Source organism: Indicator indicator, chromosome 1 (genome assembly GCF_027791375.1).
Source record: "Indicator indicator isolate 239-I01 chromosome 1, UM_Iind_1.1, whole genome shotgun sequence".
Lineage (NCBI taxonomy): Eukaryota > Metazoa > Chordata > Aves > Piciformes > Indicatoridae > Indicator > Indicator indicator.
In genome coordinates, this window is record NC_072010.1 from 44,248,638 (window position 1) to 44,264,717 (window position 16,080).

The window sequence follows — 16,080 nt, forward strand, 5'->3', positions numbered from 1 at the left end:
ATTTGTTAACCTCACCTATTTTATCTCAAAATTTCCTGCTGTCTTACCACTAGAGAGAGCTCCACTGATTCACCAGCCACAAGGCTATTAAAATCTGCTCAAAGTGGATACTCAATGGAAGGTCACTAGCATTTCATTTATTAGTGTTCCTAATGTTTAAAAGTTCAGTGAATGAAAAATCCTAGTAAATCACTCCTCAGATAAAGCTGGGAAAAGTTCCATTGGCAACATATTTACTGCCAGAATCCAATACACGTTTGGTCAGTTTTTTGAAAAGGACAATATGCAAGAATATAATATGGAAACTACTTTCAATAAAGAGAAGGGGAATGAACAAATAAAACCAAACCAAAGCCAACTAGACTTGTTTCAGGATAGGTGTAGTGTAGAAAAAAATATTTAAATACCTAAATACATATAATGACTATGCGTTTTAGAAGATATATACCAATTTCATATGACAATAATAATAATTAAAAAAATTTCATATGTCAATTAATAATAATAATAAATGTCTTCAAATGATGTTAAAATGCAAAAACCACATCAAAAAATCAAGAAATAAACAAAACCAAAAGTGTACAAAGTTCTAGAAATTCACAGGACTAAGGGTTGTCTGCATTCAGTAAGAGAACACAACATGGAAGGAGCAACCAGTGAACAAAAGATTTCTATAAGGTTAGGACCACTAAATTATATTATCCTACTGTAATTTCAGACAATAGCTAGGATATTTTGTATTTGTTTTCCACTCAATCCTGTTTGCCTGGCCTAAGAACTAAAGCAAATCTTGGAACACATAGTTCCCAGGTCTTAGCTGCAACCGAGTATTTCTGCAACGAGTTAGATAGCAGCTAACACTTGAATATTCAGCCTACATATCGCAGTAGATAAATTCTGCCCAAGACCACAACTCTCACATCTAATGAGGACTCTTTATTCTGATGATCCTCTGGCATATAGGCAAAGGCTTAAAACACATTACTTCAGCACCTAACTACAGTTTGAGCTTCAAAACTTTCCATTGATTTCCAAAGAATAAGGATGAAAACTCCTCTCTAAGAATGAAAAGTCCTCTCTAGGAGTTTTTCTCCTTGAGAAATTTCCTAGGAATTTCAGTCTTATTCTTTGTTGAATGAAGACATTTCCATGTAAATAAAGTAGATTTTTAACAAAAAATAAACAGACATTATGTGAGGCAGATTCTAGAACTTCCTTTTTCTCCTTTTTCTATGCTAGGTACTCAGTATGTGCTGGAAAGGTAAGAAGATGCCTCTTTTGGAGCACAAACCTACAACTCACACTCTGTTTCACAACAAATAAACTGCCTCTTGTTTCGCATTGCTTTTTAATTTGTGTTTTAGGGACAAAAATATTTCCTTGAAGCCAGAGAAATATCTTTGATTTTTTCATAACTTATCACAAAGAGGTCTGGATATTTTAGGACTGAAGCAGAAATGCACGATAACTCATGTATTCTGTAAGGCTTCTATCCATAAAGAAGAACCTGTCAGTCAGTAACGTAAGGGGACATGTTACAGTAAACTAATGACCATGAGTAGTCTTCTTGTGTGGCTACTCAATGTGTGCAGAACACTTCAGTGTAGTACTATACTAAAAGCATAAATTGCAACTCCCTGTGAATCTGTGGCTTTAACAGAGTGTTTTTAACAGAGAATATTTTCATAAGAAATTACTATGTAGTAGTAACATGGAAAAATTCTTCAGAGGCTATTTCTGTCTTCAAAAAGACAGGAAAGTTTGTATTCATGTGATTTTATATCAGTGTGATCGGTCACCCCAGTGTCACTTGTACTTTCAGTAAAAATTTCTCCATAGTTAGAGCAAGATTTATCTGACCTGTATTTGATCAGTGTAATCCTGTTGTTAAAGACCCTCAAAGAAGAGTTCATGAAAGCATGAAAGTGTTCATGCCAGTGCCTTGGCAATACCAAAATGCCATCCTAACAATCATCAAAACCAAGAGGGGAGGAACAATTGATCCTGAGAAAAATGAGCTACTTAGCTACATTTTCTGTTCGTAACACTTCTCAAAATGAAAAAAAAAAAAAAAAATTACAGATTTTGATGCCTGTGTGTTTAAGTGGTGAAATGACTTAGAGGGGAAAGAAAGAAATGATCTTGAGGTCTTCTCACTCTTTCAAGGTTATAGTTCAGAAGTCATTATTAGCCTGAAAATATATAGAAAATGAATTTTTATTTTAAGGTAAAACAGTGGCCAGCAGGATGCTAATTCCAAAACATTTTCTCTTCTATGATCAGACTTTTCTGTCTTTTACCCAAGGGAACTGGAGTGGGAGATTAAACTCTGGTTAACTCCTTGCTCCTTCTGTATTAGGTAATGAAGAGTGTTTTGCCATGCCTCCAATATTTGAGTCTTCAATGCAGACTACAGGTACTGATTATTACATACACAAAGTTTCAAAGCTTTCTCATTGCCATTCACACACTTGTTCCCATTTTCCTGCAACTATGTTAAGATTGTATCTAACTCAAGTTTGGAAAACTGCAAAGTATCAGTAGGCTCTGAGTATCTACATCAAAGTAAGACCATGTTTATTATTTTTGTTATATGACATTACCCAAATGCTCTAAATCCAGACTAAATTATTACAATGCTAGACAATACACAAACATTCCCTGCCCCAAGGAACTTACATGACAGGAACACAAACAGGAAAAATACCGATAAGGATTAGATAAGGATTACTTCTTTCTTTCTGGGCATTCAGCTATGTGGTTGAAGAACTCATAAACTATGAGTTTTGAATGAAATTTATGTCCCAGGTTGCTCACACTGTCATTTTTCTTCTTCCCCATTACTCATTTGTTATAAATGGTATAATGACATTCCTGGAATTGCCAGGGAATTATCTTTGAAGCAATATTTATGACCCCTTTTTTCAGTCTTCAGAAACATACGCAAGAGAGATGTAATCAAACTCATAAAAATACTTTAATTGTACTTCCATTTAAATGACCTTTGAGATCTTCAAAACGAGGTCCAGGTGTTTGCACACTATTGGATCTTTTTGCAACATACACCATGAGAAGCTTGTCAGGTGTATGTTATGGGCTTTTTATTTTAAAGTGCTTCTCACAGTAGTAGGTTTGTGCTTTACAAAAGACAAATTACTTGGTGTTAGAAAAAGAAGACCCAGGCAACTGGGAGTTGTAGAAAAGATTTTTGTTGTTTAAAAAGGACACTCAGTTGTAACTAAAACATTTCTTTTCTGAAAGGGAGTGCAAACAAAGAAGTAATTTTAAAGGGCAAAATTTACCAGAATCACAAAACAAGAGCTAATGAAAAAGCTATATTAAATACAATGAGGTTTTTTGAATCAATGACTGTTTCTTTTGTTTCCTTGACCCTTTTTCTCCTCTTTACAGACTTGGGCTGCATAGAATGGCTGGATTTCTCTTGAAACAACAACAGAAACATTCCGCCAAACAACAAAGTAAAATAGAACTTCCATAAGACTTTTGTAATTCAAAGCAATACTTCCCTGTGACAGGTGGATAAGCCTCATCTTTTTTCCTCAGGCAGATTTCAGACTTCTCTGGAGCAATTTTGGCAAAAAAATGCTACCTTATATCATGCCTGATCCAAGACTTGCAGCCTAAGGTGAATGGCCACAGACTAAGGTGAATAGCCACCTTCCTAAATAAAACAACTCTGGGATAAAAACTTGAATAATGGAAGTCTCTGCTCTGTATCTACATTGGTTAACTGTTGGTTTGCTCTTGGCTCTATTCTGGACTGCTCCAACCAACTCTCCTGAAAATAATACCCAAGCAGACATCAGTGGTTATTTGATCTCAAGTAGTCTGGAGAAAAGAAGGCTCTGAGGTGACCTGCTTGTGGCTTTCCAGTATCTGAAGGGAGCCTACAAGAAAGCTGGGGAGGGACTTTTTAGGATATCAGGTAGTGATAGGACTAGGGGGAATGGAATAAAGCTGGAAGTGGGGAGATTCAGGCTGGACGTGAGGAAGAAGTTCTTCCCCATGAGAGTGGTGAGAGCCTGGAATGGGTTGTCCAGGGATGTGGTTGAGGCCCCATCCCTGGAGGTGTTTGCAGCCAGGCTGGATGAGGCTCTGGCCAGCCTGATGTAGTGTGAGGTGTCCTTGCCTGTGGCAGGGGGGTTGGAACTAGATGATCCTTGTGGTCCCTTCCAACCCTGACTGATTCTATGATTCTATACCTCTCAAAAAGCAATGCAGGATAAGTCTATCTCATATGTGGCTCTGTCAAGCCACAGCTGTTCTTTAGCTTCATCCTAGGAAACTTTGCACCCTTAGTAACCTTCAAATGCCCTCGTGCCACATCCCACAGCATACAACATAGTTTCTTCAGTTTTCATCTGTGGGAATGTTAGCTTCTTTGCTGAGCTTTTCTTCACAGGAAGAGTAATTGTCCAGTGGAATGGGCTACCCAGGGAGGTGGTAGAGTCACTGTCCCTGAAGGTGTCCAAAAAAAAGATTGGATGTGACACTAGGAGCCATGGTTTAGTTGCTGTGAGGTGTTAGGTAATAGATAATAGGTTGGACGTGATGATCTCTGAGGTCTTTTCCAACCTGGTTGATTCTGTGATTCAGTGAAAGCTCTTGCACTGTAAAATACTTTGTCAAGACATACAAAACACATGAATTAGTGCCAGACCAATAGAAACAACACAGTGGGCCTAGAGAACTCCAGAACAGAGTGCTCCATGCTGTGGACAAAACACATTTGCTCATCCTAAGTACTCTAGTTGCAAGATTCTGTTTGCCTGCAGGGATAAGCATTGGTCCCTTGTCTTCCTCTGTTTATCAGTATTGATCTAACCAGACTGTCCCATGGACTAAGTTCTTGAGTTTTGAATATTGTTGGTAAAGAATATACTGAACTGCTGCAAAAATGTAGGAAAAAGGCCCAAGCTGATAGGACTTGTTCTATGTAGGAAGCAGGTAGGGCAGAATCATTGAAGGGCAAGAATACAGCATTTAGACAATGTGCGCAGAACAGATGACTTCTACTAGCAAGCAGGAAAAGCATTCAGAATAAGGTCTGTGCCATTACTGCATGACTGCTTTTTTTTTTTTTTTGTGGATTCTGTGTATTTATGTTTTTGTTTTCTTCCAATTTAAAAGAAAAGTGGGCAAGCTACTCAGTCACATCATACAACTATTCCTGTCTAATAAAAGCACTGCACAGTATCCTTATGCTTTTATAATGAGTGCACCATTTCTGAGAATTATGAAATTATCACTTCAACAAAATGCAATATTGCTGCAATGAAAAGTTTGTAAGAATGATAGTTCACTCTGAAATTAATGCAGATGGCTTTTGTGTTCGTTATGGAGATTTTTCTATATATCTTAATTCATATATCAAACTTTGGTAATTGATGCGTCCATCAGGCATTCCTCAGTGCTTTTCAAACCTTTAGAGTAGTCTAACTACATTGCTGAATTAAGATTTGGAAGTCATTAGAGTGGGAACATGTAGGGAAAGCACACATTTAGAACTATAATGAGAGTAAAGGAGTGTTATAAGTCAAGTATAAATACGTACAATTTATTAGAAATAATAAAACATACACAGCAAAAGTACAGATCATAACAACAGTTAGGGGATTATGACTAAAACAAAAGATCTCTTTTAGCTTTATGGCAAAAGAGAATAATATTCAAATTGTAATTAGAAAGTGGGGAATTTCCATACTGTCATGGTAGGATTTTCTAGAGTGGATCTATACCTGCTATTGACCAATTGGAAGTAGTTCATCAACAGCAGCATTTGGTAATTCATAACCATTGGAAAAAACCCACCTCTCCTTATGTGAGACAATAATTCTGACACCACATGTGCTGGACTGCAAATTTGTAGTTTGTGAGTAAAGCAGTAACACCTACCTTCCTCACCCTAGAGAGACAATCCTAACTCCATAGCTAAGACATCAGTATCATTAATTCACTCATAGACATACCTAAGCAAACTTTTACTAGCTGGTTAGCATATTGTGATAGTATGGAGCTCAGCTCTGGCTGTAAAACTTGACCAAAAGCCTGCATAAATAGCCACAGACTGCAGTGTAGTCATTTTGTGACAACTGCAAGACAAACAAAAGAGGAACTACAAATTCCATTTTTACAGGCAGACATTTTAAAATGCACGCAACCATATAAAGATGCAATTATCTAATGCAATGAGGCAGTTAGTGGGGTTTTCACAGGCATCTACATACCTAACTTCCATTTCTTAAAATTCCTTGGAATTGCAATGTTTAGCCATCTGTATCATGACAGTTTCAGAGATTTAGTGTGCAGAGTTTGAAGTGCCTGGAAATGGTCTTATGTCTGTTAGAGTAGTTTCTTACAAGATTCTGGCTTATCCAACTAGTACCCTGGTAATGATTTATGATTTCAGTTTGGGGGTTAGGTAAGTCCAGGGACCATTACTGATGGGCAGTTTGCAAACATCTACTCTGCCTGGAAGCAAAACCATCGTATTAGCATAGATACGGGTGTTCCATGCCAGAGGGTCTCAGTTCCCAGGAACTCACCTGGCCACCTTTAATTTGCTTAGATAGCCATAATATAGGTGAACTTGTGCAAAGGGTCACCTAGGAAGTCTGTCACCGAGGCAGTGACTCTGCCATATCTTAAAATGCCTAACTCGAAAATATAAAAGGTGCAATAAAAATCACAGCAAAACTTGTTTCCAAAAGCATGGCTTTTTTTTTTTTTTTTTTTTTTTTCATGCTAGAAGGCATTCTCCTGCCAATAGAATAAGACAGAAAATGTGGACAATACAAGCGCTGCAGAAGACATACACGGAAAGATCCTGTGATTAACAGAGAAACATTGCTCAAAGAAATTTCAAAATAACATTTCTACAGGGGTACTTATCACAGTCAAGGATGATAGAATGAAACTAGACTATGTTGGAATCTATTTATTTAAGTGCCTGCAGTTATCATTTCAAGGCAAATGAAGCAATAATAAATACAGAGCATTTGAAAGAAAGATAATCTTTATCCACCATATTTTAATAAACAGTAATCATAAAAATCAATGCAGGCACATTGGAACAGTTTTCCTATTAGTTTTCCTATTACTGTTCTCCATTTCTCTTATTTCAACACATTTTTCTATCTAATACTTGATGGAATGATCTGTGGTTCCTACTGTTTTGACATCTGAACTTCTGTCTTTATTTTTCTTTCAAAAGCTGGGTTTTAAACACAAAAATGAATACCCTACCTGCAGTAATAATGCTACCAGTCATAACCTGCAGCAAACGGTATGTCTCTTAATTTATTTTCCTTTTGCAAACAATAGGTCAGAACTGCTTCTTGCTAATTTTAATCAGTATTGGGGTGTCTGAGAAGGATGACACTTCCCACCATTAACTTTGGGAAGGAGAAGTTTATTTTAAAAGTATACTCTTCCTGCACTCAGTTTAAAAAACACTGCAAGGAGAGCAAAAAGTCAAGTTGTATATACATTTACCAAAAATATGAGTGTTTCTTTAGGCAATAAAAAGAAATTGTAGCAAAGTCAATATTTACTGTAAAGTACAAATACTTCTCTATCCCACAAATATGATTGTGTCAGATTAACCACAGAAATTTAAGCATAATACAAATATTCAGTGATGATGAAAACCCCAAAATCTGATTCTATTTTAATGAACATTTGTTATATCTTTGTAGGAATGAGGAAGAAAAATTTGGCTGCTGAGTAGAAAAGAAAAAAATAGAGTAAAATTATTTACAGTGATTTTTAATCAAATAGGTTTCTGGTTTCAAAGAGTGAACCAGGTATCTCCAGAAGCAGTTTGTTGCATCCTAAGGTAGATGCAACAAACAATAAGACCAGAATGAGAAAAACAAAGAAAGTTTGATGGGCAACTACAGGATGTTGATGCAGTGGAAATATTAAGAATGGATGGACACGAACACTGACTTTTTGTAGAGAAGCAACTACACGTGTCATAATACCCAAAGTGCTGCTAATGTACCTGTTTGATACTGTGTCCAGTTACGGGCTACTGTGTCCAGTTTTGGGTTACTGAGTCCAATTCTGGGCTCCTCAATTTAAGAAGGACATTGAGATACTTGAACGTGTCCAGAGAAGGGCAACAAGGCTGGTGAGATGTCTCGAGCCCAAGCCCAATGAGGAGAGGTTGAGGGAGCTGGTGGTGTTTAGCCTGGAGAAGAGGAGGCTCAGGGGAGACCTTATTGCTCTCTACAATTACCTGAAAGGAGGTTGTAGCCCAGTGGGAGCAGGTCTGTTCTCCCATGCAACCAGCACCAGAACAAGAGGACACAGTCCCAAGCTGTGCAAGGGAAAGTTTAGGCTGGAGGTGAGGAGAAAGTTCTTCCCAGAAAGAGTGATCTGCCATTGGAATGTGCTGCCCAGGGAGGTGGTGGAGTCACCGTCCCTGGAGATGTTCAATAAAAGATTGGATGTAGCACTTGGAGCCATGGTTTAGTTGTCAGGAGGTGTTAGGTACTAAGTAATACGTTAGACTTGACGATCTCTGAGGCCTTTTCCAACCTGGTTGATTCTGGATTTTTATTTTTTTTTTTCCTTTTTAACTCCCCTAAGTTATGTGAATGTAGAAAAAATGAAGCACAACATGAATTTGAGTACCCCCAGAATATGATATAGTTTAGAATAGTGATACAGTTCTCTCGCAAACACTTAGTTTCAAAAGATCTAGAGAAGGACGACACAAACGAGACCCACTGTAGGCAGTCATCAGTGCAGAAGTTTTGAGTTTCATATGTCTTTATAGCTGCATCAGCTTCAACCTCTGTATGTTCGTTTGTGCTCTGTGTTGATATTTCAGCAAATGATGTGTATCACAGCTGTGGTAGGCAGATTCTTACATATAAATTAACACTCTTAATGTCAAGTAGTCAAGGTTCAGTGCTGACCATCATTTCATATTATGTCATGTAAAGACTTCAAATATCATGTCCCTATGTTACCTGTTTTTACCGACAACCAAGCATCCTAAGCGTTGCAGCGTTTTGTCAGGTCAGCAGATTCGAGGCCATCCATCATAGCTGCTATTTCTGTCATACACATTTAATTTCAGCATCAGCCAACAGTCTGCAGTCTTGGTTACTGATCGGTATCATCACAACTGTCAGATGGGGAGTGGATTTTTTTCTCTCCAAAAGTTGGTTAATGTAATGTTTCACACAGACAGTTTCCTTAACAAGGTTTCTACAGCATGTTTGATATTTGAGTATGGGAATGTTTCCAGCATGATCTTTCATAATAAGTTTACATTTTTAACATCTTTGTGAACATTTTAAACATCAATATTGGTTGTTCCAAGGATGTTTCTTTTCTCCTTCTTAAGAGTCACAATCCAAAAAACCGAGCTTCTGGAAATCAAGAGAAGGGGTTGAAGAGATTCTGCAATCTTAAACACAAATGATTTCAGAGGTATCTATATAAAAAAGGAAATTCCACTGAAATATTGGTATGACAAATGATTTTGATTTTGAAGTTGTTGTAGTAGGTTTTTTTTTTAAGTGGCTCTGTGAAGATGAATGACAGCGATTTAGGAAAGTACCTAAGCAAAATTTAAATCCCATTGATCTCAGATTGTGATCTAGCAACCTCCTTGAGTAGGGTAGAAACAGTCTCATTATCAACTCAGTCTCATGAACTGCTGCTGCTTCTTTTTTTTCAGAGGCATCTCTTTACAAAGGCCTGCTCTTCAAACTCTTTAAAACACTCAAATTAAATTTTAAAAAGGTGGTCTGAATCAGACCACAGGTCATCTGGATCTCTTTAAAGAGTTGGCTCAGATTTAAAGTTCCAAAACCTAAAATTCACGGATTCCAGCACTGTGGAAGGATACTGAGAACTGTTGTGCAGTTCTGCACAAAGACAAATAGTGCCAGGGGCTAAGGAACTCTGTACACAGTAGTGTGCTCATGATGTGCAGACACAAAGGCCAAAAGTCAGAATCCTTATACATTAAAAACACTACTTAATATTAATATATAAAATATATATAAATATAAAAAAATATAAAAATACTATTTATTTTACTTGTGATTTTACTATTTATACTTGTGATTTAAATAAGTCTAATAATTTTTTAAAGATTTTTTTTTAACACTCACAACTCATTTTTTCCTCTCTTCTTTTCTCTTCATATAATTACATTATTCTAGGTGAAAATTTATTGAAAGAAATAATCAATTTCAGTATCAATTTCAAAATAAAGAGTTTCAAAATCTGAAATACTAATTTGAGTTATTGTCACAGTTTCACATTAAACAGTGTGATTACCCACACCTGAAAAACCTGCATGTATGTATGTGCATGTGTGTATACACGCAGACATGAACTGAATGTTCAATATCATAGAATCATAGAATCATGGAATCATAGAATCAGTGAGGGTTGGAAGGGACCACAAGGATCATCTAGTTCCAACCCCCCTGCCATGGGCAGGGACACCTCACACTACATCAGGCTGGCCAGAGCCTCATCCAGCCTGGCCTTAAACACCTCCAGGGATGGGACCCCAACCACCTCCCTGGACAACCCATTCCAGGCTCTCACCACTCTCATGGGGAAGAACTTCTTCCTCACGTCCAGCCTGAATCTCCCCACTTCCAGTGTAGTGTATCTTTGAAATTCAAAGCAAAGAAGAAAAGGTACACATGGTGAATACCAAAGATCTGATTTATTAACCAAGGCTAAGGCAAAAAATATTAAAAAGATGACCAGACATATTTATTTATTTATTGTACATATTGATCTCAGAAATTATTGGTCTTTTTCTTTTTCAAATAATATAATATAATTTTGTAATGTAATAATAAAATTTTCCATTTTCTTATGTTCCTCATTACAATCTCAGAAAAACTGAGAATGAAAAATTAAGTTTCATAATAGGCAACTGTTATTTTTCAGTCAAATGACTGAACTGTGATATTTGCCCATTAAAAAAAATCATTACTACAAGCTGAAAATGAAAAAAGCTAGACAAATAAAATGAAATAGTTCCAGATCCTGAGTTTTTCTTACCCTGGATTCACTTTTCCAACATACTAAAATATAAACCACTAAAAAAAAAAAAAAAGGTAAAAAAAAAAAGGTAAAAATTCCCTGAATACTTTCTTCACAGTTACTTCTAATGCAACAATAATTAACTTTAAAATAATGGTACATTAGTTTATTGCCATACTGCAATGGAATTTCCATGGATGCACATATAATGTGGATATTAATAATACGTTAGTTCATCATGATTAATCTTTTAACAATTACTATGAAGTGAATGAATGAATGAGTGATTAGTCATTTATTAGCAAAGGAAGATGTGCAATTATGTCCTTTCTGTACTAAACACATTTTGTCAAATGACTTTTTTTTTCCTTTTCTGCAGTAACAAAACAGATAATGGGGAAAGGTTAATGTTATGAATACTTTTTCAATTTCAGATCATTTAGGTCTAAGATGTATTGACACATATAAGAACACTATGAGAGTTGTCACTTGTTTTAATTAGAAAGCATGGCTATTCATGTAAAATAGGATGGAATCAATAGAGGGTGAAAAACATACTTTTATACATTAAACTGAATAATTTAATCTGCTTTTTTTTCTCCCCCAAGAATAGTTGCAAAAGGGTTGAACTCAGAAAACATGACAAATTAGATATTGTAAGCAGTGCATATTTGTTGGTTCTGAAATTAGTCACCCCAAACCTGAATTGTTTTACAGTAGTTAGTAAATCCAAGTCATCTAATTAATTGTTCTAATTATCTAATATAGGCAGGACCATAAAAGGATACAGGTGAATAATGTAATATTTAGTCAGAATGTAGGCTTTCACGTTCCAACTTGAATTATGGAAATATTGTGGAATATGTGCAGTATGACATGAAGGATACATCCTAAGCTTCACATTGTTCCATTGATGCTACTTTTTTATTGGAAGAAGTTGAATCCTAAGAGAACTGACCTCTGTGAATTACCTTAGTTGTGGGAATGCATTTCTACACCACTGCCTTCAGTGTTTTCCTGCTCTGGAAGTATCTAGCCTACTTTTCAGTATAGTTTGAGCAGAAATTACTCCAGTGCTGTTCTCTTCACCTCTTCCATTGTCAACTGTGTCTCACTGAGAACAGAGTTTTTGAATATAAATGGCTAATTAATTTTTTGGGGTTTTTTTCTTTTTTTTAATCTCAATTTCATATGCATGCAGATATTATAATTATAAAAATCAGAATTAGTTTCTTTGCTTTTAATGATTGATAAGTCACAAAAAAAAGGAAAAAAAATCTTCCAGAAATTAGGTTTGACCATAGAATTTCAAGGTCAGTAAGAAAAAATATATCATAGTGATCACAAGTATTTGAAGACCAGCTTTTATAAATGTTTCAGTTCTGCATGCTTTTTGATACCTACACAATGATAGTAATCTTGTGCAGGGCACTATAATAAACATCTTTATTGTCACATTTGTCTCCTTCAGCTTTTATAGGAAACAATTTTCATATTATTTACGGGTGGATTATTAATATCTGCATTAATATATTTTGGTCTTATTTAAATAAATTGAGTATTACAGTTAAATTTTCTAACAATGACACAAATCCCCAGTGAACAGAGAAATATATTGACATTGACCTCAATGCTCAGAGTGTAACAATACAGTCCATAAAGAGTTGAAACCAAAAATCTATCAATTGTTTCTTTCCTATTTATTGTTGCTCTAGGGTGTATCCCATCTGGTCCATATTTAGATGAATGATTATGTATGTCATTCTGTAGTATAGGAAAAATAAATAAATTCATCAGACGTTTGCTTTCCAAAGAAGAATTACAGTTCTCAGAAATGGCCAGGTAAAAACTACATGTTAGAAGAAATGTATGTAGTATTTTATTTTCTGAAGTGTTTAACATGTTCAGTTTCATCTCAATAAAAGCCAGAAAAATAGCAACGATAAAAAAAGACCATAGATGGAAAAGGAGCCTGATGTATCTAGTATGTATATTAGACTAGTATTGAATTTTCTTCAACAGCATTAATCCACTTCTGACAGATGAAGTATCATGCTATCAATAAAAGCACAATTACTATTAATAATACTAGAGCAAATTCCATCCAAAGGTCTCACATGAGCATCATTATTGGCAATTTATAAAACTGCAGACCAAGCTTTACTTAGAAGCCAAATTTTCAAAATAATTTCCTGTTTACTTGGCAATAATTTTTTATGACTGGTAGCAAAACCCAATGCACACCTTACCTAGAAATCAGTACAGAAAGAACTGCAGAATAAGCCTGCTTGCATATGAAATTCTGCCTGAAATTTTGGGACTCTACTTTCCAGCTCAAGTTTGTGGGACATTTAGTTATCATGCATAATATACGTTTCAGGAGCAAAGTTATCTGGGACAATCGGGAACGTGCTAAGGATAGCCAGAATAATTGGGGAATGCTGAGCAAATGGGAGAGTCAGCTATTAACACTAGTTTGCTTCAGGTGTCTCTGTGAAGGTTTTAAGTACTGTCCTTGAGTACTGATAGGAACAGAAGCACAAGATGGTCTACATCTTGTGGACAGTCCAGATCTTTTCCATACACTGATGATCTCGTCTGATCTTGTCTAAGACAGCACTGATCCAGAAGCAGTCAGCAGAGCTCAAATTTTGTTTTTCATTGATGTAGATATATTGTGGGATTTGCCTTGGTGGCAAGGACTAAAACAGTAGTATGAGGCAAGTCTCTAGTGCCTCTGTGCAATGTCCAGCACTGTATGTCCTTCTCCAAGAAGATTTTTCAAATTTCCCAGGGAAATTGGCAGCTAGTTCTTGGAGATGATAAAGCATGAGTTGACAAACTCATTGGTATTTGGGAGAAAAAGGTATTCAGGAAGGATATCTGTCTTACACAGACTATCATCATTTCAGTCAAACTTCTGGAGTTCTGATTGAATGGAGAGAGCACTGAGACAGCTCTGTCTTGAATTTGAGGTTCTTCTCTGCCAATGCTCCTATTTCATGGTGTGCAGATTGTGATCAGGTTTACACCAGCAATTTTGAAGTTTTCTCTCTGCTGATACCTGAATTCTGTCGAAAACTTAAATGAGTTTTCACCGTAATCACATAAAACCTGAGGATTTAGGATTTTCAAAGGCAAGAAAAGGGGCTATATTAGGAATACGTAGCAAAAATCTAAGACAAACTTTTCATGTGAGTGGGATGTCCTAGTTCTATCTGTGTTACTATAGCAACCAGCTAATTATTCCCTCTCCTCCTCCCCACCCTTGTGCACAGGGAAATGTTCTTTCTTTTTGCATATAGAATCTATCCACCATCCAAGACCTATGGAAAGGTAAAGTAATTGTTTGGAAGTGCCAACTTCTTGTTTAGAACTATTTTTGCAAACAGAAGTTTCACTTAGATCATCATAAAGCACATCCAAGTGTTTGCAGATAAAATAGTCTAATCAGTCTGGTTTTGAGGCAGAAGGCCCAAATGCTTTTAAGACGTTGCCTGAACTGGTACTGGCAATGACAGTGATGCACCTCCTAGTTTTCCACAGAGCTTAATTTTGCATCATATTTTCAAAATCATCAGGATTTTAGGTTGTTTTTAGGTGTAATAAAAAAAAAACCCACTGCTTATTTCTAACTTAATTTTTTAAAAGGCTTTAGAGTTTGTTCATTTAATTCCTCACTCTTCTAGGGAAAAAACACACTTCACCCCTCTTACTCCCTGGTGTGAATTTAACGGTGGAAAGAGAAGGTGCTAGCAGATTCACTGTTCCCTAGCAATTAGCTGCCTTTTCAGTTATTTGCAGAGCAGCTCTGCCTGATGCAGTGTAGCAGGCTACCTGTTATGGTAGCAGAATCTACATGGCACAGCTTTTGGCCCTGCTGCTTTGCACTCTTCAAAACTCTCTTGAGAAAAGAGTGCAGATGTTCTTAATGAGATATGTTTGGCATCCTGTGTATACACGAGGATGCAGAAAACTATGCAGTTTCCTGCTATCAATCAACAGGCAGCCTTGATAAAACTACTGCAGAGAGATTGGCTTGCTGAGGCCTGCTGAATGTCATGGGAGTCCAGGCCATTTTACCACTGACTCATTGTGAGCCTGCCTTTAGAGGTCTTTTGGGACAAGATTGCTTTTTTAATTTAATTTTAGTTAGCAGTTAAAGTTTGTGAATATGACCAGATTTCCTCTTGATCAGCTTCTTGGTGGCCAATGTTAATTTGCTCTTCCTAAATATCAGCACTGCAAAATGTGCTGAATAAAGTTTAGAATTACACCTACTTAGACGAAATTAGAATTTGGTTTAAAATGTAATCATGTTCATGAAAAATTTCAAAATTATCTGACAGAAAGGAGGGACAGTTGTTATAGTTGTTTAATTGGAAGTCCATATGCTTGCCTGACAGATACATGAGGAAAAAGAGAGAGAGCCTGATTGAGAAATTTCAATTTTTTTTCTCTTTCCAGGCTCCCACTGGAAGAAGAGAGGGCAAGGGAATAGAAGCATGGCCAACAGATTGAGAGAGGTGTTTCTGCCATTCTATGCTGCTCTGGTAAGACCACACTTGGAGTACTGTGTCCAGTTATGTGACCCCCCAACACAAGAGGGACATAGACCTGCTGCAGCAGGTCCAGAAGAAGACTGAAGATGGTCTCCTTGAAGACAGGCTGAAAGAGTTGGGGCTGTTGAGCCTGGGGAGGAGAAGGCTCCTGGAAGACCTTATAACTACATTTCAATATCTGAAGGGGACCTACAAGAAGGCTGGGAAAGGACTGTGTAGAAGGGCTTGTGATAATAGGATGAGGGACAATGGTTTTAAACTAGAGTAGGGTAGATTTAGATTGGACATAAGGAAGAAGTTCTTTAGAATAAGAGTGGTGAAATACTGGAACAGGTTGCCTGGGGATGTGGTTGATGTCCTGTGCTTGGAAATGTTCCAAGATCAGGCCCTGGGCATCCTAATTTAGTTGGAGGTGTCCCTGTTCACTGCAGGAAGGTCTGGACAAGATGGCCTTTGAGGATCATTT